Source organism: Ustilaginoidea virens, chromosome 2, assembly GCF_000687475.1.
Source record: "Ustilaginoidea virens chromosome 2, complete sequence".
NCBI classification, from domain to species: Eukaryota; Fungi; Ascomycota; class Sordariomycetes; order Hypocreales; family Clavicipitaceae; genus Ustilaginoidea; species Ustilaginoidea virens.
Genome location: NC_057317.1, coordinates 6,374,112 through 6,399,996, shown reverse-complemented (window position 1 = coordinate 6,399,996; position 25,885 = coordinate 6,374,112).

Sequence of the window (25,885 nt, the reverse complement as noted above, 5' to 3'; positions counted from 1 at the left end):
AGCAGCTGGTAGGGATATCGATGTGGTTAATAATAATATCAAGACCTGACCTTGCCTTTCCAACGCAATACCTATCACGATATATACAACAGGCTTTCACTATACAGCTTAATACTGCTAAGGGCACTTTCCGCTACTTAGCTGGTACGGCAAATATAGCCATTTGTTACCGAGCCGCTAAAGCTACTATAGTATTAGCTGTATTTTCTAATAGCGATTTTACTAGGTGCCGGCTGACTTCGAAGTCCACTAGTGGTTATCTTACTACCTTAAATAGTAGACCTATTAGCTAGAGGTTAAAACGGTCTTCGACTATGGTTTTATCAACGCTTGAAGCCGAGTCTGATGCAATACTTAAGGCGCTTCGCGAAGTGGAATGGATATCTAATTTATTTAAAGAAATCCAGGTCGATATTTAACGCCCGATACCACTATATTGCGATAACCAAAGGTCTATTTCAAACGCAAATAACCCAAATCAGCATGCCCGCACTAAGCATACCTTACTTAAATTCCGGTATATACGTGAGAAGGCCCAAGCCGGCCTAGTAAAAATATCTTATTTACCCACGACAGATATGCCTACAGATGGACTCACCAAACCACTTCCAAGCCCGAAATTCCCCATATTTCGGCAGCTATTAGGGCTGCAATCCCTATAGCATCATCATCTTTTTTTTCTGATTTTTTACAGGGTTTCTTTCTTTTATTCTAACGCTAGGATTAGCCATATTACTAATCAGAGGGGGTGTTGAAATCAGCGCCTTTTTAGCTATATTTTGGTACTAGTCTCGCTACCGTACGACGTCTCTACGTTGAGATATCGCGGTGGCTATACCAGGCGCCTTAGTGGGGCACAGCGCCCCACAACGCCGATTACAGTGGGCCACAGCGCCGGTCACGGCACCGGCACAGCGCCCCACAGCCGGCCACAGCGGCCGGTCACAGCGGGCCACAGGGCCCACAACAGGCGGCGCATTTCTACGGGATTACCAAATGGGCAAACCAGCACTTTCGGCCTTCTACATACAGTCACCCGCTACACCGGTCATTTACGGCAGACCGATATAGGGCTTCCGGCCCGTACGGCAGGCTGTTATAGGGCATCCGGCACACCGCTATAAGCCACTGGGCTTGGTTGGGTAGGCATTGGGTAGGATATTGGGCACGGTTGGGCAGACCGACTTTTCGTCGGGTTTTTCGCTATTTTTGCGGTTTTTCATTATTTTCAACCACTTTTTCAAGATGGTAGAAATATGCCCAAAATTCCCTCTTTCTAGCTAGAATAGTCACCAACAATTAGAATCAGATTTCCCTGACATCTTTGCTCTGGTCAACCTCTCGTGCGCTTTAAATCCTTAAACAGCTCTTTGTTTTATTCTGCAACGCCTTGTACGCCACTGTCGGTACTTAGTATACTTTCCAATAGTGTTCTGAGTCACCATTTTGCAACAATCACTATTACTAGCAAGGGTGGTATCCAATATTATAATTAATAAGGACCAAAAAGAAGCTCTCGTTAATACTATAGCTTCTAATACCGTCATCGATATCTTTTTCTTTACCGCGAAAGAGTAAGCCGACCTATAGTTTACTAGCCAATTACGCCGGGAAGAAAAGATTATAACCCCTAGAGACCCTTTCGAGTAGTCCGACCGTATAGAGATTAAAGTATTATAAGCCCATAATGTATTCAGATTTATCACTTTTGATATTAGTCAATATAGAGCCTAACGCCTATTCAACTTATATATAGTACGGGAAATCAAAGGCAAAGGCATGGATATACCGTACGAGAAATCTAGGCTTGTGGTACAAAGTTATAATGATGACGAGAAGCGATTAATATTAACTTAATCCCCTATAATTCAATAGGCGAGTTAACGGCTACTAATATCAATAGCTTTATCACTATAGCGGTCTTACGGCCTCTTCCTTTAGATACGGGATATTACGCAGGCTTATATGCAGTTATTAACTACCCTCAATCGGTCGATCATTGCCAAGCTACCTAAGCAGATAGCTCACTAATACCCTAATAACACTATTATAAAAGTAGTGAAGCTACTATATGGAATAGCTGAGGCAGGCACCCACTAGTAGGCAATATACTTCTGGCACTATCGCGAGAAGTTAGGTATGACCACTTCAACCTACGACCCCTATTTGCTGATATCTGCGGATACTAACCGTACTAGCGATACTAGCGATACCGTATGCTTCGGTATTATAGGTATGCAGACTAATAATACCCTCGGACTTAATAACGATACCTTCTTTTAACGGGAGGAATTAGAGCTTACTAAAGTAGGCTTTAACGCCAAGCCTAAGACGAGGCTATCACCAACTATACCCCTAATATTCAACGGATGTATACTAACGGTCACTACCGATGGCATAATGACGTTATGCCAGAAAGGTTAAAGTATGAAGATTACGACTATCGATAAGAATGCGCCTACGGCCTAGCGTAATTATATCGAATAACACGCTCGCAGTACTTACGTAGCTATAGTCTGCTAGCCCGAGGCGTCTTTTGACCTATCTATCGCAGTATAATACCAGCAACCTGACCCTGACGATATCGCGAGGTTGAATAAGCGCCTTTAATAGTAACGTGATAACCAGGGCCGTGGCTTACGGTATATTAATCTAGCCCTTACTACAGCCAAACTCTTTATATTTATTAACGGATCCTTTGCCAATAACAAAGATTTAAGCTCCCAGATTGGATATATCATTGTGCTAGGGAATAAAGAAGAGGATAACCCTACGGATAACGCCTTCCTGCTGACCGGTAATATCGTCACTTATAGCTCTACAAAGAGTAAGCGTATAATACGCAGCGCACTCGCTTCGGAGCTATATAATATAGTGCAAGGGGTCGATAGCGCATACGCGATAGGTATAACCCTTAACATAATTACCAGCAGGCTAAAATTGCCGAAGATCCCTACGGTTATATATACGGATTTGTTTTCATTATACGAATGCCTTATCAAGCTAGGGACCACTAAGGAGAAAAGGCTTATAATAGATATTATAGCCCTACGACAGTCATACGAGCGCCGGGAGATATATAAGATCCATTAGATCAATAAGAATAATAATCTCGCCGACGCAATAACTAAGGGAATGCCTAATAAAGCCCTTAAGACCTTCGTCGACTGCAATCAGGCTATTATACGTGTGGAAGGATGGGTAAAAAGGCCAGTTAATATCTAACTGCATTTGGATATAATTGGTGATATTATAGGTGGCAAGTGTATGGATTTCCTTATGTTTAATGATGCATTTACTGCTTTTACTGCGTTTACTGCTGCCCCTTTTTGCCTCTATATTTTGGCTCGTTTATTACTGCCCCTTTTCCTTTGGCTACGATATTCAATATACCGGCTGTACGGTATGATGCCGGTCGCGCGGCGCGATAGCGTTATCGGCGGCACAACCTGCCGAGACCGCGCCGCCCTTTCTTTTCTATATATGCGCCTTACATCCTAGCAATTCCGATGTTTGCCTCTATAAAAAGAGAAGCTACCAGTATCGGAATCGCTATTATAAGGTGCCCAATTGGGCATATTGCGACGGATGTGCCGCGCATACTGCTGCGCACGATGTGGCCACTTTTGCCCCTTTACCCCTGAGCCCGGTAGGGCACGCGGGCAGCCCGGCCCGACTGCGCCGATGCACGTGACAACAGCACACGCACAAAAAGGCCACATCGTGTAATTACCCTCTTTTGCTTCTTTTCCTCTTTCTTAGATAGTCATTAGCAAAGTAATCAAATCATTGGCTTGGTGATCACCCGGTATATATTACCACGCGCGCAACCCTACGTACAACTGGGTACCCCTTGGTGAAACCAACATCGGCATTATAGGGATGCAAACTGATGATACCCTCGGCCTTAGTAATAATACCTTCTTCTAATAGGAAGAATTAGAGCTTACTAAGGCAGGCTTTAACGCTAAGCCTAAGACGAGATTATCACCAATTATGCCCCTAATATTCAATGGATATATATTAACAGCCACTACCAACGGCATAATAATATCATGCCAGAAAGGTTAAAGTAAGAAGATCACGACTATCGATAAGAATACGCCTATAGCCCAGCATAATTATATCGAATAACGCGCTCGCGGTGCTTATATAGCTATAGTCTGCCAGCCCGAGGCATCTTTTAACCTATCTTTCGCAGCATAATACTAACAGCCTAACCCTAATGATATCGCAAGGTTAAATAAGCGCCTTTAATAGCAGCGCGATAACTAAGATCGTGGCTTACGGTACATCAATCTAGCCCTCACTACAGCCAAGATCTTTATATTTATTAACAGATCCTTTGCCAATAATAAAGATTTAAGCTCCCAGATTAGCTATATTATTGTGCTAGGGAATGAGGTAGATACTACGAATAACGCCTTCTAATTAACCGGTAATATTATAACTTACAGCTCTATAAAGAGTAAGCGGGTAATACGCAGTGCACTCGCTTCGGAGCTGTATAGTATAGTGCAAGGGGTCGATATCGCATATACGATAGGCACGACCCTTAATATAATTACCAGTAGGCTGGGATTGCCGAAGATCCCTATAATCGTATATATAGATTCATTTTCGTTATATAAATGCCTTATTAAGCTAGGTACTACTAAGGAGAAGAGGCTTATAATAGATATTATAGCCCTACGATAGTCATACGAGCGCCAGGAGATATATAAAATCTATTAGATTAATAGGAATAATAATCTCGCCGATATAATGACTAAAGGAACGCCTAATAAAGCCCTTAAAACCTTCATCGACTATAATAAGGCTGTTATATATATTGAAGGGTGGGTAAAGAGGCCGGTTAACGTCTGACTGCATTTAGGTACGATTGGCGATATTATGCGTAGTAAGTGGGTAGATTTCCTTATATTTAATGCTGCATTTGCTGCTTTTACTGCGTTTACTACTGCCCCTTTTTGCCCCTTTGTTTTGGCTGCGATATTCAATATACCGGCTATACGGTATAATGCCGGCCGTGCGGCGCGATAGCGTTATCGGCGGCACAACCTGCCGAGACCGCGCCGCACTTTTCTTTCTATATGTGCGCCTTATATCCTGGCGATTCCGATGTTTACTTCTATAAAAAGAGAAGCTGCTAGTATCGGAATCGCTATTGCAAGGTGCCCAATTGGGCACATTGCGACGGATGTGCCGCGCAGCCGATGCGCACGATATAGCCACTTTTGCCCCTTTGCCCCTTTTGCCCCTGTGCCCCTGAGCCCGGTAGGGCACGCGGGCAGCCCGGCCCGACTGCGCCGATACACATGACTACGGCACGCACAAAAAGGCCACATCGTGTAATTCCTCTTTTGCTTCCTTTCTTCCCTCTTAGTTAGTCAGTCATAATCAAAGAACTAATCATACCTTTGACCGGTGACCTCACGGTACATAATACCACGCGCGCAACCCTACGTACAACTGGGTACCCCTTGATGTGAAACCAACAAGTAGAGTTATATTATTTAGGAATAGCTAGATTATTCGTTATCTCTACTTATAAGGTTATAGTCCTTACGTTTCCTATTTTAGGTCTTAGGAAATTAGACGTTATTTATTATAAAAACCTTTCTATTATCATTAAGTAGTATATAGTTGCGGCTCCCTTAGTAGCCGAGGAGGCAATAGTAGATACTTTATTCCTCTATCTTCTGCCTTTTTTTAAAAGGCAGGAGTGTAAATATATAAAAGCCTATTACCCGTATATATCGGAAGTCTGGTTTTTTCTTATACTAGGCTTTATAAGGTATTTTATCTATACTTAATATAAGGCTGATATTATATAGGTAATTAATTATCTTGGGGATGTATAGCTACTATTTCCTTTCAAGTCCTATATTAATGAGAGTTAGGTTAAGCTTTTCTATTAGTATATAGTTAGTTCTCTCGGCTAAACCGTTTTACTAGTATTAGTTTATTGCGGTATAAAGTACTTCGATTCTATAATTATTATAGAAAAGTTAGAGTAAGTGTATTAAATTCTCTCCCCCTCGGTTAAGGCGGAGATACTATAGGCATTGCGTATATATCTTATATTGCTCGACTAATTTACGGAATAACGACTTAAATTCAGATTTAAATTTAATTAGAAAGACCTAGGTTATATTAGTAAAATCGTCTATAAATACCGCCTAATATTTTTTGCTATTTAACCCTGGTTCAGAGAATAGACTAATAATATCTACATATAGGCTTTTAAAAGGTCTAGTTCCCCTTTTGATTGAATAAGTATATAGAACTTTATGTATCTTACCCTTATAGTATCTATCGTAAATATAGCTAGATTAGATAGGCTAAATGCCTATTAATATATTTTGCAACTGTTTAATATTAGCCTCGCTTAGGTAACCTAGCCTATTATGCTAGATTCGTAGGTTTAGATCTATAATATTAAAGCTAGCTAAAGCTATATCAAAATTCTCTATATCTTCGTCTACGATATATATGCCATATCGCTTTATGGCTATAAGGATGATAGCACTATTTAGAGTTACTACTGCTTTACCGTTCTTAAAGATTATAGTTATTCTATCCTTATCTAGCGCTACGATAGATATTAGGTTGATATATATATTTAGTATATATAAGGCGTTCTTAAAGATAATTAGCTAGGCGTTCTAGAGTATTATTTTATATATTTTTTGACCTTATAGTATAATTATGGTATCGGCAATACCGTTAACTAGGCTTCTAGAGTAGCTAGTAAGGTTAATAAAATTATTACTTCTGCAGAATGTATATAAGGATGTGCTACCATTGAGGATATATATTTTTACGAGCGTCTATACTGCTTTAAATAGTAATACTTTAAGTATAGTTATATTTATACTTATAAAAGCCGAGTTTAGGAAGGCTAGAGCAGCGACTATATCTATATCTATAGATTCTTCTAGCTATTCTTATTATAGGGTAAATCTATATTTTCTTCTATAGTTATTTTTTTATACTCGCTTCCGCTTAAGCTCGGAATGTAGGATAAAGCATTATTTATTTATATGTCCATTCATTTTGCAGTATATGCAGAAGTATTTCAATTAGTTATAGCGCGATAGATTATATTTAGCGATTATTGCCATTTCTAAGTCATACTGCTTTATGGCTAGTTCTTTCTATTAGGCGGCGAAGAGGGCAGTATTAAATATTATAGCTAGAGTCTTAGTTCTATTTTTATTTTTCTTAGAGAGAAGTAGATTATTCTAGTAAAATACTATTTAGAAAGAGTAAAAGCTAGGACTAAGCCTAATTAGAAATTTATTAATAAAGTAAGGTTCTCTAATATCGTAAGTACTATAGAGTTATTTAAATTTATTATAGGTTTCTCTAAGTTTTCTCGCGAAGTCTATAATACCTTCAGTAATCGCAAAGGATAAGGCTTAATATTTTACATTAAGCTTTTAAAAGACGGTATCTCCTTATAGCTGATATTTAAGTTTGAAAAGGTTAAATAGTTTTTTTGCAATCGTTTTATGGTTTATAATTATTCTAGGGAGGAGACCTAGCCTATTTTATATTCCTAATATAACCTTATCTTATTAGATTTGCTAGAGTTCGACCTTATTAGCGTAGGCTTCGTCTGTTTCTTCTGCTAATTATTCTAGCGGTAAGGCATTCCGATTAAGCAGATCCCTATAGCCTACTATACCTATTTGTCGGAATCGTCGGTTAGTAAGTCAGTCAGTCAGTCACTTAGTCAGTGCACCTGATAGTGACGCGGCAGATGTGGCTATAGCACATATGCATACGTAGTCAGTCAGTCAGTCACTTAGTCAGTGCACCTGATAGTGACGCGGCATATGCGGCCATGGCACACAGGCATACGTAGTCATTGCGTGCCCAGCACATATAGCATATAGGGCATATTGCCGCCCTTAGTCTTTTCTTGCTTTCTTCTTTCTTAGATAGACACTTCACAATATATTTACTTTAGGGACGATTAATACCTCTGATAGGTGATACTATAATAATCACCGATACAGTAGTATCATATGCGCACTCTATGCACTGGGACCTGGGCCTGCTCAATACTGATCAGTGTTACAGTAGTAATATAAATCAGCTAGAGATTTGTCTAGAAGAGACGATCTCGGCGAGATCGTGCTAATCTGGGAGATAAATTACGCATATTAACCTTCTCTCCTCTCGTCCATTACGAGGCTTACTTATACTGCTATATATCACGTTTTGACGATACCAATTAGCAACTAAATTACATACTTTGCAAATAGGTTATATATCACGCTTTGACGCTACCAATTAGCCACCAAATTACACCCTGCAAAAACGCTATATATTACGACCTTTGGTAATACCATTTAGCGACCAAATTACACACTCTGCAAAAAGGCTATATATCACGATTTTTGACGATACCATTTCGCCACTAAATTATACACTTTGCAAACGCTATATATTACGTTATTTGACGATACCATTTAGTAATATAATTACATTTTCTCTCTCTTTTTCACCTTTAAGCATTATGGATTCATCACGACCATTATCACCTACACTACTATTTTTATTACTACCTGAGCCACTACAAAAATATACTAAGCTTGTTGATAAGAATTGGATAGATGCGAATGAATATATTAATCCAGAAAATGCAACCAATATCGACTTATATAATCGGCTAATATACCGCTTTAACGCTTATGATATAGGCGAAGATATAGATGACGATTTATGGGATATATTTTGCGATGACTTTAGCGAGTAGGATGAAGTATTATTTAAACGTATTAATAAGGAGCTATTACGGGAATTCCGTATAGTTCTACGTGAGTATAGCGTATATGCAGGACCATTAGGATCAGCAGTTATACCAGCTTTAATCAACTGCCTATAATAACCGGAAAACCCTATATGGCCACAAGAGGAAATAAGCCGATAATTACGACGCAAAACATTCGTATTGCGATTAAATCCCTATAGGGAAGTATTTATACCAATTGGTAATACTGCATGAGAATTATAAATACTGCAAAACACACCTGGGAGAGCTATATCATAAGCAATAGTCATACCTTTACTAGAAAGACCGTCATAAGCCCCTTCTTCTAATAGGGACTTTAATACACCTAGCGCTTAATTACACCAAACGGAAATTATTCCCCTATTAATATTAAAATAGCCTCCTATATAATATAAAGGAAAAGAGCCTATTTACAATAGGCCATAAGTTGAGGGGGAAAGCTCCCGTAATTAATAGTATTTAATAAGCGAGGACTATTCATATGACGAAGATAATAGCGAGGAATATAGTCTGCAATAACCGGCCCATTAACCGGCCTATCAACCGGCCCGACCCGACTATTTATATTATCCTAGGGCATATACCCCTAGTAGAGGCAGATTTTTTCGAGGCTCACGAGGCCGGCCTATACCAATAAGAGGCCGAATACCTAACCCGGATGATATACTGCTATCCATAGAGAGCCCTAATAAGGCACGTCAAGAAGCGTATAGGCACCAATCCGATATAAATAATTATAATACTAATAACCCCCGTATTACCGTTTCCAGCGGCACTAGGCAGGCTACCAATATTGGTCCAAGCATAACAAATGCTCGATTTAACGAATTATAGTATCATAGCCACCCACAAAAGCCGCTAATTATAATAGATAACCCGGCTATAATAGATAATCCGACTATACCACATCGCAGCTAACAAGATATTCCAGAATACCCTCCAGAGCTAGATATTCTAGAATACCAACATAACAATATATCTAAGAAGCGTCACGATATATCTAAAAAGATATCTGACCTATTACGTAGCTACCGTATAGAGGATAGATATAGCGGTAAAATAGATGACTTTATTATTCTAAAGGTTATATCTTTTAAAAGCAAATGTTGACTATTAGGCTTGCCTAATTACGCATTTAATAGGGCATTTCAGATCATATTAATCGGCGATATAGAGACCTTTTACTTCGATAATATAGAACCTATCTATAACACCCTTACATTTGACGAAATAGTTAATAAGGTTAAAAGCCACTTTAAGACCAAAAGCATAGAGCAATTTTATTTATATCGGTGAAATAAAACAATACTATAATTAATTATTGCAAAACACCCCAATAAATCTAAGCTTAAATACCTTAATATTTTATTAGAAGAACTATAACGCTTATATCGTGGCCTTTTTCCCCTATTTATAGCTAATACTAAGCTATATCGGCAAGTGCTAAATGCCGTAAGGGATACCCTAGAGTGCAGCCAGGCTATATACCGTCATGCACTAATATTTGAAGGGCTTGTATCGGACCTACGGTATTCTATATCTATATATGAAACAGCATAATCACACTAGGATTAATAAAATCACTTCCTTTAAATACAATAATAAGATATAAAAGATATAAATACCAACGATAATACAGCGTTATTTACAGACCGCAGATATAACTAATCTAACAGCCGATTTCAACGCCCCTAACGTTTTAGACCATCATAACGGCAATTTGGCTTAAATCAACGATATCACATAAGGCCTTACCAAAAGAAATATTTTATTTGTAATAAAATAGGTTGCTGGTTATTAAACCACCCTATTAAAGAATAATAAGACTCTAAGGCTCGCTAGATGAAAAGCCGGTTATACCGTATAATACCTAATAATAAGAAGTTAAGTATCTTTTTATAGGAATACAAAGAGAATATACAAGATAACCTATAGCAATAAGAGCCCAATAATACCGATATTAATAATATAGTCGAAGATTTTAAGGTTATAATAGCAGTAGATATAAATGAGGATATTAAGGAAGATATCTTACCGCAAATTATAGCCACCTAATATTTCCTATTATATACGCCGATGCAACCACTATTATCGCCTAATATATTATAGGCTTTATAAGATGAAATATATAGGCATGCCCTATTATATAATGACCCTTTTTAAATATTACTAGATCGTAATTATACCTTTTTAAAAAAAGAGCGCTATACCGACTAAGTCTTCTATAGTATATTACTAGATACTGGCGCTTTTGGCGTTTTAACGGCTGGTATAGGCTAAGCAAAGGCTCTTATAAAAATAATACTATTACTAAAAATTGAGAAAAGCTAGCGGCACTATACCGTTAAATTTAGCGAAGGTTCGGCAATATCTTTTAGTATACTGCATATCCCTATAATATTTAGGACTATCACTTTTCACGTTATTAATAGCGTAACCCTATTTTTATATTCTATTACGGATATAGATAGAATGGGTGTTAAGCTAGATAATCTAGCAAATGTACTAATATAAGGGAATATTAAAGTCCCTATAATAAGGAAATAGGGATATCCTTGGTGGCCTATATACAATAGAAATAACAGCCTTCTATCTTTCCGCTAATGAAATCCAATAATTATACTAACGTTTTAGGCACCCTTCTATAAATAGGCTTGCAAAAGTGCTATATAGGGCTGACCATAATGATATAGACCGCGATATAATCGAACGAATCATATAAATGTGCCACTAATGCCAGCTAAATATAAAGGCACCTAGCCGATTTAAATTTATACTTCGAGACGATTGCTAATTTAATTACGAAGTTATAGTCGATATTATGCAAATAGATAACCGGCCTGTATTATATATAGTAGATACCGCAACCAGCTTCTAAGCAGCTAGATTTCTCGACCTATAAAGATAGAAGGCCCGAAATATCTAGAATACCTTTAAAGAATGCTAGATAGATACTTATCTTAGACCGCCTAACTGGATAGTGCATAATGCTGGAAAGAATTTCGCATCCGCTAAATTCCGTTATAATGCATGGTTATTAGCTATAAATATTGACGAAGTTCCCATCGAGGCCCACTATAGCATTAGCAAAGTGGAAAGATATCATACTCTATTACGACGCGCCTATATTATTATTAATAGCGAAATAGGCGATATAATAACAAAGGAATAAAAATTACAGCTCGCTATTAAAGCCGTTAATGATTCTGCTGGACCAGACGGTCTAATACCTATATTATTAGTTTTTAGAATATATCCTAGGCTTACAGATGACTCACCACCAAGCTTATCAGTATCATAACGTGCCGAGATATTACGGAAAGCTACTAATGCAGCTAGAAAATGCCTTACAAAGCGGCAAGTTAATGATGCCCTCGCTACCTATAATAGACCTAATACCTGGCCTATTCACTAATTACCACTATAATTAGATGTATGAGTATGGCGAGAGAAAGGTGGCTGGCACGGCCTATATAAGCTAATAAGCTTTAACGATGAGATTTATATTATGCAAATGCCTTACAGACCAACTAAATTTCGATCAATAGTAGTTAAGCCTTATATTTATAACTTAGATAAAGACCCTATAGAAATCATACCGACCGAGACCCCGGCCCATCACAATAGTATAAATACCCCGGCCCGTCTTAATAGTATAGAAATCGTACCGACCGAGGCCCCGGCCCATCATAATAGTATAAATACCCTAGCCCGTGTCAAGGATTCGGGCTACGCCCGTCTCCATACTAAGGGCAAAGCTCACAGTAAGTGCGCGCGGCTAGTGTGATATAGGTGTCAATTGTACCAAGTCAAAGTAACTTGGTACAATACGTACTCTTTTGTCTGGTCTAACGGTCAGACAGAAGAGTAGGTTTTTACCTAGCGATGTGCGCGGCACCCGCTTAGGGCCCAATTGGGCCACATCGTTACATTTGTACCAAGTTGCCCAAGGTCACAGGTTCGAATCCCGCATGCGGTATATGCGCATAGCGGGCTCTTCATCTGGGCTTACAGAGGATGTGCTATTAGCCTCTGGGGGGTGTGTGGTATTATGTGGTTGGCGCCAGCCGCAGGCTTAAAGGGCCTGCGGAGAGGGAAGCTGTGTCAAGGATTCGGGCTACGCCCGTCTCATACTAAGGACAAGCTTACAGTAAGTGCGCGCAGCTAGTGTGATATAGGTGTCAATTGTACCAAGTCAAAGTAACTTGGTACAATACGTACTCTTTTGTCTGGTCTAACGGTTAGACAGAAGAGTAGGTTTTTACCTGGCGATGTGCGCGGCACCCGCTTAGGGCCCAATTGGGCCACATCGTTACAGCCCGTCCCGATATAATAAATACCCTAGCCCGTCCCGATATAATAAATACCCCGGCCCGTCCCAATAGGATAAATACCCCGGCCTATTCTAGCAGGCTAGAAGTCAGAATACCCGCTGCAGCTGCCCTATTTAATATTATAATTAATAAGGACTAAGATGAGGCTTTTATTAATATCGTTAATTCTAATGGTATAATTAATACTGCCTTTTTAACTATAAAAGAAAAAGCCGACTTACAACTTGCAAGTGAATTACATCAATAAGAAAAAATTATAATGCCTAGAAACCCTGTTGATATAAACTCGGGGTACCCAGTTGTACGTAGGGTCGCGCGCGTGGTATCATGTACCGTGAGGTCACTAAGTAAAGGATTTATTGACTTTACTAATAACTGAATATCTAAAAGGAAAGAAAGGAAGCAAAAGAGGGTAATTACACGATATGGCCTTTTTGTGCATGCCGTAGTCACGTGCATCGGCGCGGTCGGGCCGGGCTGCCCGCGTGCCCTACCGGGCTCAGGGGCATAGGGGCAAAAGGGGCAAAAGTGGCCACATTGTGCGCAACGGGTGTGCGCGGCACATCCATCGCAATATGCCCAATTGGTGCCCAATTAGGCACCTTGCGATAGCGATTCCGACACTGGCAGCTTCTCTTTTTATAGAAGCAAACATCGGAATCGCTAGGATATAAGGCGCATACATAGAAAGAAAAGTGCGGCGCGGTCTCGGCAGGTTGTGCCGCCGATAACGTTATCGCGCCGCGCGGCCGGCATAATACCGTATAGCCGGTATAATGAATATCGCAGCCAAAACAAAGGGGCAAAAAGGGGCAGCAGTAAACGCAGTAAAATAATATAATATTGAACATAGGAAAATCTATACATTTGCCACCTATGGTATCACTAATACCTTCCAAACGTAGTCAGATATGGACCGGCCTCTTTACCCACCCTTCTATACGTATAACAGCCCTATTTTAGTTAACGAAGGTCTCAAGGGCTTTATTTAGCGTTCTCTTGGTTATTATATCAGCGAGGTTATTATTCCCGTTAATCTAGCGAATCTTATAGATTTCCTGGCGCTTATATAACTATCGCAAGGCTATAATATCTATTATAAGCCTTTTCTCTTTTATAGTGCCTAGCTTAATAAGGCATTCGTATAACGAAAAAGAATCTATGCATACCACCATAGGAACCTTCGGTAATCCCAACCTACTGGTAATTATATTGAGGGTCGTGCCTATCGCATATGCGATATCGACCCCTTATACTATACTATACAGCTCTGAAGCGAGTGCGCTACGCGTTACACGCTTACTTTTTATAGAGCTGTAAGTGACGATATTACCGGTCAGTAGGAAGGCATTATCCGTAGTATCTGCCTCATTCCCTAGCACAATCACGTAACCAATCTAGGAGCTTAAATCTTTATTATTGGCAAAGGATCCGTCAACAAATATAAAGAGTTTGGCTATAGCAAGGGCTAGATTGATGTACCGCAAGCCACGGCCCTGGTTATCGCGTTGCCATTAAAGGCGCTTGTTCAACCTCGCGATATCGTCAGGGTCAGGTTACTAGTGTTGTGCTGCGATAGATAGGTTAAAAGACGCCTCGGGCTGGCAGACTATAGCTATATAAGCACCGCAAGCGTATTGCTCGATATAATTACGCTAGGCCGTAGGCGCATTCTTATCGATGGTCGTAATCTTCATACTTTAACCTTTTTAGCATAACGTCATTATGCCATCGGTAGTGACCGTCAGCATACATCCATTAAATATTAGGGGCATAATTGGTAATAGCCTCGTCTTAGGCTTAGCGTTAAAGCCTGCCTTGGTAAGCTCTAATTCCTCCCATTAGAAGAAGGTATTATCACTTAGGCCGAGGGTATCATCAGTCTACATACCTACAATACCGAAGCATATACTAGTATCGCCAGTATAGTCAGGAATATCAGTACGGTTAATAACGCCATTGCGATCAGTATCGCTAGTGCAGTTAGTATCGTTAGTACGATCGTTACCAGCAGATATTAGCAAATAGGGGTCGTAAGTCGATATGGTTATGCCCAACTTCTCGCGATCGTGCCGGAAGTATATTGCCCACCAGTGGGTGCCTACCTTAGCTATTCCGTACAGTAGCTTTACTACTTTTATGATCGTATTATCGGGGTATTAATACGCTATTTGCTTAGGTAGTTTGGCGATAATTAAACGATTGAGGGTTATAGAAGATTGCATATAAGCCTGCGTAATATCACATATCTAAAGGAATAGGCCGTAAGAATATTATAGTAATAAAGCTATTAATATTAGTAGCCTTTAACTCGCCTATTGAATTGTAGGGGATTGAGTTAATATTAATCGCTTCTCGTTATCACTATAACCTTATATTATAAGCCTAGACTTCTCGTATGGGGTGTCTATGCCTTTACCCTTAATTTCTCGTACTATGCATAAGTTGAATAGATGCTGGGCTTTATATTGACTAATATTAAAGGTGATTGTTGCAAAATGGTGATTCAGAACACTGTTGGAAATGTACTGGATACCGACAGTGGCGTACAAGGCGTTGCAGAATAAAACAAAGAGCTGGTTAAAGATTTAAAGCGCACAAGAGGTTGACCAGAGCAAAGATGTTAGGGAAATCTGATTCTAATTGTTAGTGACTATTCTAGCTAGAAAGAGGGAATTTTGGGCATATTTCTACCATCTTGGAAAAGTGGTTGAAAATAATGAAAAACCGCAAAAATAGCGAAAAATCCGACGAAAAGTCGGTCTGCCCAACCGTGCCCAGTCTGTGCCCAATATCCTACCCAGTGCATACCCAACCAAGCCCAGTGGCTTATAGCGGTGTGCCGGATGCCCTATAACAGCCTGCCGTACGGGCCGGAAGCCCTATATCGGTCTGCCGTAAATGACCGGTGTAGCGGGTGACTGTATGTAGAAGGCCGAAAGTGCTGGTATTAGCAAGGTTTGCCCATTTGGTAATCCCGTAGAAATGCGCCGCCTGTTGTGGGCCCTGTGGCCCGCTGTGACCGGCCGCTGTGGCCGGCTGTGGGGCGCTGTGCCGGTGCCGTGACCGGCGCTGTGGCCTACTGTAATCGGCGTTATGGGGCGCTGTGCCCCACCGTAGCGCCTGGTATAGCCACCGCGATATCTCAACGTAGAGACGTCGTACGGTAGCGAGGCCAGTACCAAAATACAGCTAAAAAGGCGCTGATTTCAACACCCCCTCTGATTAGCAATATGGCTAATCCTAGCGTTAGAATAAAAGAAAGAAACCCTGTAAAAAAATCAGAAAAAAAAAAAAAGATGATAATGCTATAGGGATTGCAGCCCTAATAGCTGCCGAAATATGGGGAATTTCGGGCTTAGAAGTGGTTTGGTGAGTCTATCCGCAGGCATATCTGTCGTGGGTAAATAAGATATTTTTACCAGGCCACCGTGGGCCTTCTTATATATATACCGGAATTTAAGCAAGGTATGCTTAGTGCGGGTATGCTGATTTGGGTCATTTGCATTAGAAATAGACCCTTAGTTATCGCAGTATAGTGGTATCGGGCGTTGAATATCGACCTAGATTTCTTTAAATAAATTAGATATCCACTCTACTTTGCGAATTGCCTTAAGCATTATATCAGACTCGGCTTCAAGCATTGATAAAACTACAGTTAAAGACCGTTTTGACCTCTAGCTAATAGGCCCACCATTCAAGGTAGTAAGATAACCACTAGTAGACTTAGAAGTCAGCCGGCATCTAGTAAAATCGCTGTCAGAAAATGCAGCTAATATTACAATAGCTTTAGCGGCTCGGTAACAAATGGCTATATTTGCCGTACCAGCTAAGTAGCGAAAAGCGCCCTTAGCAGCATTAAGCTGTATAGTGGAAGCCTATTGCATATATCGTGACAGGTATTGCGTTAGAAAGGCAAGGTCAGGTCTTAACATCATCATCAACCACATCGATGTCCCTACTAGCTGCTAGAATAAGTATTAATTACTAGCATCCAGCGGCGTATCGTTAGCCTTAGCAAGTATACCGGGCTATAGCGGGATTAAATGCGGTCGTACGTCTTTAAGGTTAAATTTCTCAAGGACTTCCGCAATAAATTGCGATTAGTACAGCCATAACAGGCCCTTTTCTCTATCCCTAATAATCTACACTCTAAGAAAGAAGGAGGCAGGTCCTCGGTCTTCTATAGCATAAACCTTATAGAATTTAGCCTTAAGCTAATCAATATAGCTAAGGTCCGGACCAACAATTAAGCAGTCATCCACATAGGTCACAATAAAGGTATGCGTTCCTTTATTATAGAAGACGGCAGCATCAGAAAGTAACAGCTTAAAGCCTTCTTGCACTAAAAGGTCTTTTAACCGTAACTGCCACTCGCGAGGGCCTTATTTTAGCCTATACAAGGCTTTCTTCAATAGTATGACTTATAATGCAAAGGGGTCATATCCAACCTTAATAAGTAGGGCTAAAAGTCGATAATGCTGCTAGTCAGACCATAAGGCTGGGTTAGGTAAGAGTAGGCTTTCTACAAATTCTAGAAAACCAGCTAGAATCTCTATATAAATTATCTCTAGCAGTTCACTATTTAGAAAGGCACTAATAAAGTCGATTTGCTCTATTTCCTAATTATTTACAGCAGTAAGAGCAAAAATAATCCTCCATATTAGTAAGATCGAAGTAAAAGCATAGGTCTCCATAAAGTCTTGCCTAAATACCTATATAAAGCCTTTGATAACTAATCGTGCCTTATATTTAACCGGGTTATTATTTGCATTTTTCTTTATACGAAAAATAGGCCGGTTGCGCAATATCTTCCTACTAGTAGGAACACTAGCCTTTAGTATAAATTAGAAGACATTTAAATCGATTAATTGCTCAAATTCCAAAAATAAGGCTTTTACCTAGCTATCCTTATGTGGGCTATATAAGACTTCCTTCCAGCTATTAGGCATACCTTCTGGGGCCCGTTTTGCAGCCTTAATCTTTACTGCATAGCAAATATCGTACATTTGCTGGTAAAAAGCATAGGAAGGGGGGAAATCCTATATGGGAGCCTCTAGGGGGCTGCCTAAGTATCTGAAAATCTAGTCGTTTTTCGGCTAGGTGGGTAGGAAAGCACCCTATTGGTCAGTCTATAGGTCAGACTGTTGGTCAGACTATTAGTCAATCTGTAGGTTAGGCTATTAGTCAGCCTATAGGTCCAAAAGTGACCTATAGTATCTATAACCTAAGATACCTTATATGTCTTATATCTATAGCTGTATTCTTTCTCGAATTCTACCCCTAGTAGCCCTAACCTAGTATGGCTGAATAGGCACCTTTTCTAATACTCGAAACATTTTCTCCTACGGTCTCTCATTTGAGGCGATATCTAGACTCTCGAATTTCAGATATTCTAATATAGGCAGCATTTTACTATAGCGAAATGCTGCATTTACTAGGAAGCCGGGCGAAAAGGCAGAATCTATTGTATCGGAAAGTCGCAGAAAATCAGTATATATAGGGCTTTAAGATTTAGACCATTAAAAATTTGCTATATAGGGCGAGTTAGAATTTTCATATATGCGGGGTAAGCCTACTTTTATAATAGATTCGGAAAATCTTAGTAGTTGAGATTCCTAGTGACGAGAGCTTTCTATATTTCCTAGCATTTACAGCCTTTTTATATAGGAAAAAGGCGCATTTTCCTTAGCTGGTAAAAAAAGACCGTCTTACCTAAGCTAAAAAGCTAAGTTAGGCTAAAGCGATTTAGAATCGAAAGACAGCAAATTGCTAGGAAATATTGCAGAGTGCTATAGCGGGCCAATTGGTAGGCCCACTGGTTGTGGCAGGCCTATTAGTTGTGGTAGGCCCGCTAGTTATGGTGGATCCGTATGCTATATTAGGCCTATTTGTAGTGGGCCTATAGGCTGTGTTAGATCCGTGGCCTATAGTAGGCCTATGCCTTCGACTAGGCCTATACCGTCGGTCTTAGACGAAATAGGCATATCTAGGCGAGGCGACTTCCAGATAGGCTCTTCCAGAGCAATTTAGTCGATATTTACCCCCTCTAAATTAAAAGGCGGTTAGAAATTAAAGGTGCCCTTTAGGCCACTTAAAATAAGGCCTATACCTTCATTTTGGTAGGTAAAAGTAATAAAAGAGGTCTTAATAACGACCCGGCGATATAGGATATAGACAAGGTAGGTGCCATTACCTAGCGTAGCTAGTAACCTACCTGACTCGGTCCGGGGGGCTAGCTTATAGCTAATAACCCGTTTTTCTAAAGGGATTAGCACCTCTATAGCCGCACTAATAGCCCTAAAGCTAGTAAGGTCGGGTAGGTGGTAGTACATAATTTCCGGAAAGTCCTTCTTTAATTCCTCAAAAGGTAACGAGGAATAGTTTAAGACTACTATTAGATTTACCAAGGTAGTAATACTAAGAATTACTGCAGACTAAAGGTAAGAAGGTAACCGAGACCAAAGCATAGTAGCTCTAAGTCGGTTAATAATAACCCATATAAAGCGTTCTGCTAACCTATTTTGCTTATAAATATAAGGGAAAGAGGTTAAGAAATCTATGCCCTTAAAAGCTAGCTAGGCTATAATAATATCATTAATTTCCTTGCTACTATTATAGTGGAATTCAACAGCTAATTTACCATAGCGATTCCGAAGACCTTAAAAGAACCCCTATAATACTGGGAATACCGTAGGTCCCTCCTTATTAGGTAGTAAATATACCTAACGGAAGCGTGATTTCCAGTCAACTAAGATAAGGCAGATAGGGCATTTATTGTATGGTAGAGGGTTAATTTAGAAGATATCGCCCTCTATAATATCCAAATAGTGCATCGGGTCTAGTATAGCCCCTAATATAAAACGCCGAACTAACTTTACCCTTTTACAGGCGATACAGTTAAAGTCAGAATCCTTTACCTTACTAAGATTAGGTAACCCTATAGTTAATGCATAGGTTTTCTTTAAAAGTTAGATTCCGATATGCCTAAGCCAGATATACTAAAGTCCGGCTAGTAATAGCAGCTTTTAATATTCTGTATTAGCAGCTGGTATTAGGGCAGGGTTGAGGGCGACCGGGGCCCTCTATAGTAGTTAAGCTATATTAGGAATAGCAGCCTCTATTAGTACCACCGAAAAACCAGGACTAGCTAGTCGGTCAGCTTACGAGTTAGCTAGTGGGTTAGCTAGTAGGGTAGGTAAATCCTCTAGTAGGGGATATTCCTCGTATTCTTCTAGGTTAGCTAAGGCAGGTAATTCGACCGAGATATTATATGAAGCCGGTTAGCTGGTATAGTGTAAAAACGGCGAATCTACCCCTTTTTGTTATAAAAAGAAGCCATACTTCTTAAAATTAAGAAGCCTAATGCACTTATTGTTGCTGTTAATTAGGCTTTGGCCCTAAATACTACCACGATTTAGATAGTATTTAACGCCGCTAAAGATATTAATATCAAAAGCTGGTATGAAGAGGGCGTTAGTAAGCTCTAAGGTGCCCTACTGAGGTGGGTTAGTGGCCTATAGTATAATAAAACGCGCTATGCCCCACCTACTAGGCTTGATTAGGCCACCACCTATACTAATGACTAGTCTATTTCCAGTATAGTATTAGAAGTAGGTAAAGTGCTTTTTATCGTTAATAATATACACCGTAGAACTAATATCGTAGAGCAAAGAATCTATTGGCGTTTTCCCACCAGATTATACACTATAGCTAGTAGCTAGGAATTACACATATTCGCAGTCCTAGAAGGAAGAATAGGCTATCTCATTAGGTATAAGACTTAGAGTATTATAATTCCCTAGTACGAAGGAATTAATAGTCTTTTCCTTTTCATCGGTCTTTTATAGGGTATCTACTTTATTAGCTAAATCTTTCTTTTCTTTCTTCTTCTTATTTTCCGGCTTGCCTTATATGGCTAAAGAAGACCCTTATTATTAGGTAGAAGAAGACCCCTGTTTCTTTTTATTAGCATTGGTAGTAGTATTTTTACCACCCTTGCTAGTGTTATTACTAACTGGCTTGCTACTATTATTAGTAGCGGCACCCTTAACCTTTGCGAGGTGGGTGGTAGCCCTTACTACTAATAATCCTTTAATACATTATTCTTCCAGTAAATCAACCATATAAAATTGCAGGTTAATATTTGATATATTTCCCTGAGTATAGGCGATTCTCATCATTATGCGGTGCCATTCTGCCCACTAAAAAAAGACCCCTTCTACAGCATGTAAATACTGGCTGATTTAGTCGAAAGGTTATATATAGGAGCCTAAAATTTACAGCCTGGATAGGTAGCTATTAAAGGAGGCGTTAAAAGATTCCAAGGTACCCTTATAGCCTATAAAATTTAGTTGATGGAAGGCAGGGTATAGGTAGGTCCGCTGTACATCTGATAAGTGAGAATACTATTTGGTGAGTAACGTAAAGGCTAACTCTAGGTTAGTGCACCAGTTAATAGCGGCAGCTGGTCCTTCTATGCAACTATTCTTAATAAGTAATAGTAAAAGTGCTTACTCTAAATCGTTAAACTTGCTAGCAATAGAAGGTTCTTCGATAAATTTAGCGATATTAAGTGCCCTAAGTTGAATTATAAGGGCCTGTTTCCATTAGTCGAAGTTAGATACCCCCCTTAGCTTTTAGGATTCCTAGAATCTATTGGCTGTCTTAGCTAGTTCCTTGATAGCTATAGCGCTGACTTGGCTGCTAATACTAGATAGAACCGGCAGGGGTTGCTGCTAGGCTTTAGGTAGTAATAGTAGGTTATTTCCTTTACCCACAGGGGTTTAGAAGGTATCCACATCCATCATATCCTAAGATGGTGGGCTAGTAGCAGGCTTGATTAGTCTATCTACTAAGGTGCCTACCTTATTAGCCAAAAAATCGATTTTTAAGTTTATTCGATTAAATTTATAACTAAATTCTTTTCTCATTTCCTATTGGTCTTCCCTAAGCTAGGCAATTTCCTAGTCATTATCAGATTCTTCTACCTCTACCGTATTAGGGACTTAATAGCCTAGGTTATTAGTAGGAACGTTCTAACTAGCTATTATAGGAAAAGAAAAGGTGCCGGAATATCTTAAAAATGCGAAGAAAATTAAGACTGAAAATCTAGATAAAAAAATCTAGAAGAAAGCTGCGTTAAAGAATAACCTTAGAAAATCCTATTGCAAAAAGGATGTATTGCAGCTTGGTGTGGTAGCTGGGTTCCTAAATCTGGGATGATCAATCCTTTATTAGTTAGATTTCTAGAAGGTTAGCTGCCAAATGCGTTAAAATCCTAAGTTAGCATAAAAAAGTCTTAAGCTAGAAGCCTTAAGACACCGGGCTCATAACCTATTGCAAAATGGTGATTCAGAACACTATTGGAAATGTACTAGATACCGACAGTGGCGTACAAGGCGTTGCAGAATAAAACAAAGCGCTGGTTAAAGATTTAAAGCGTACAAAAGGTTGACCAGAGTAAAGATATTAGGGAAATCTAATTCTAATTGTTGGTGACTATTCTAGCTAGAAAGAGGGAATTTTGGGCATATTTCTACCATCTTGGAAAAGTGGTTGAAAATAATGAAAAACCGCAAAAATAGCGAAAAATCCGACGAAAAGTCGGTCTGCCCAACCGTGCCCAGTCTGTGCCCAATATCCTACCCAGTGCATACCCAACCAAGCCCAGTGGCTTATAGCGGTGTGCCGGATGCCCTATAACAGCCTGCCGTACAGGCCGGAAGCCCTATATCGGTCTGCCGTAAATGACCGGTGTAGCGGGTGACTGTATATAGAAGGCCGAAAGTGCTGGTATTAGCAAGGTTTGCCCATTTGGTAATCCCGTAGAAATGCGCCGCCTGTTGTGGGCCCTGTGGCCCGCTGTGACCGGCCGCTGTGGCCGGCTGTGGGGCGCTGTGCCGGTGCCGTGACCGGCGCTGTGGCCCACTGTAATCGGCGTTGTGGGGCGCTGTGCCCCACCGTAGCGCCTGGTATAGCCACCGCGATATCTCAACGTAGAGACGTCGTACGGTAGCGAGGCCAGTACCAAAATACAGCTAAAAAGGCGCTGATTTCAACAGTGATGAAGCTGAATATATTACAGGCTTATAATGCTTTAATCTCTATACGGTTAGACTGCTCGAAAGGGTCTCTAGGGGTTATAATCTTTCCTTCCCGGCGTAATTAGCTAGCAAGCTATAGGTCGGCTTACTCTTTTACGGTAAGGAAAGAGATATTAATAATGGTGTTAGAAGCTATAGCGTTAACGAGAGCTTCTTTTTAGTCCTTATTGATTATAATATCGGATACCACCCTTACTGGTGATAGTAATAGTGGCCTGGCTTGATTAGACCTAGTGGCTGGCGATAGATATATCGCGGCTATAGGTGTAATCGATAATATCTCGGCTATAGGTATCGTCGATAATATCTCGGCTGTAGGCGATGGTAATATCGCGATTGCAGGTATTATCGCGGCTAGAGGTGCGGGTGCAGCCGGTATCCTAACTTTTATCCTGCTGGGGCGGGCCAGGCCTTCGGCATAGACGATATCTTTAGGATCGTCCGTATTAGGGTTATAATTATATGGCTTAACAACTATTAACCGGAACTTAACCGGGCCATATGGCATCTATACGATGCAGATCTCACCATCGAGGCTGATTAGCTAGTACAGCCTATACTATCCACCCTTTTCTCTCTATACCTATATATCTAACTATAAGGGTAGTCGGTGGATAGGCTGCGTATTTAGGCCGTTCCATTAGGCGAGGGCATTATAAACTTATCGCTTGGCGAGGCATTTCTTAGCTTTATTAGTAGCCTTTCGTAGCATTATAGCACATTGTGATACTAATAAGCTAGGGGGTGAATCATCCGTAAGTTGAGGATATACTCTAAAGACTAATAATATAGGCACTAGACCGTTAGGTCTAGCGGAATCATTAATAGCTTTTACAGCAAGCTATAATTTCTATTCCTTTATTATTAGGTCGCCTACTTCGTTATTAACGATAGTATAGGCTTAGCGTAAGGGGATATAATATCTCTCGACTTTGCCAATACTATTATAGGCTTCTATAGGAATTTTATCCATATTAATAGATAAAAGCCGGGCATTATAATAGAATTCAGCGGAGGCGAAGTTTAGACTAGTATCGTGAACTATCCAATCCGGCGGGCCGAGGTATATATCGATTTAATATTCCTTAAGGGTATTCTAAATATTATAGGCCTTCTGTTTTTATAGATCAAGGAATCTGGCCGCCTAGAAGCTTATCGCGGCATCCATAATGTATAATACCGGCCGATTATTAATATAAAGGATATCAACAATAATTTCGTAGTTAAATTAGCTAATATCATCATCCTTAAGCGTGAATTTAAATCGGCTAGGTGCTTTTGCGTTCATCTGGCATTAATGGCATATATAGGTAATCTTCTCGATAATATTACGGTTAATATTATTATAACCAGCCCGTTGAAGCAATTTAGAGAGCCTATTGATAGAGGGGTGCCCAAATCGACAATAAAGTTAATAGATTTCCTATAATAAGAGGTGGAAGGCAGTAGTATTTATAGCATTAAGAGTCTACTATAGATGTCCCCATTTCCTAATAATTAGAACCTTTATATCCCCTTTGATAAGTAAGTTATTAATATTATCTAGCTTCATGCCTATCCTATCTATATCCGTAATAGAATAGAGAAAGGGGGTGCCGCTATTAAGAATATAAAAGGGGATATTACCGAATATCGTTAGGATATTTAGTATACTAGAAGATATGGCAGAACCTGCTCCAAAATTTATAGTATACTGCTTATCTATTGACTTAATCGTTAAAGATTTTATTAATCTCATTAGGGCTCTTACTTAACCTATGCCTACTGTAGATAGGCCGGAGGCGCTGGTATCCAGTAGGATTCCGCGGAAGGTATGGTCACTATAGCGTTCTTCTTCTAGAAAGGCAGAATTACAGTCCGGTAGTAGTAGTGAAGGCATTCGGAAGGGGTTAATTTATAGGAAGGCGTATCGGCATAATTCATCCTATAGGGCTTATAATATTGCGATAGATAAAGAAAGTGACGGTTCTATTTGCGTAAGGGCTAAGAAATACTAAGTGGCTATAATTTGTGGTGCGATAGTGTCCTCTATATCCTAATGTGTAACCCCTACCATTATGGCTTCAACATCTTCAATAATATTATCAAAATCGGTATCTTTAAGGTCTCGATCGGCAGTCCCTTCGTATTCCTATAGGAAAATACGGAATTTCTTATTATTAGGGGCGGTCTAATTGGAGCGGTTCTTCAGCCATCATGCCTTTAATTCTTATTGCTCTTTATTAGTATAATTAGATGACTCATATCCTAATTTATTATAAACGAAGCATCTTTTTTAACGAGGCCTAGCTAAAAAGGCGCGATTCTATTATTGCCATTAAGGGGGTCCGTATCGTTAGGGGCATTAATACCGGTTATGGGATTGACCGTATCTACGATCTATAAATAATGCTATATTATCAGCGATATTAATATCTTCAACATCCTAATATTACTAAGGCTATTATTGAAGGAAATGATGCTATTGAGTTATATAGGTAGTCTTATAGATAGAAAGGGGTCGCTATAGGTTAGCGGCGAGGCTTTCGAATATAGGGGCATATCGATATAGCGCCTAGCTACACTTAGGGGTATCCCTTATAGCGTTAAGCACTTGCCGATGAAGCTCTATATTAGCTATAAAGGGGGGAAAAAGACCA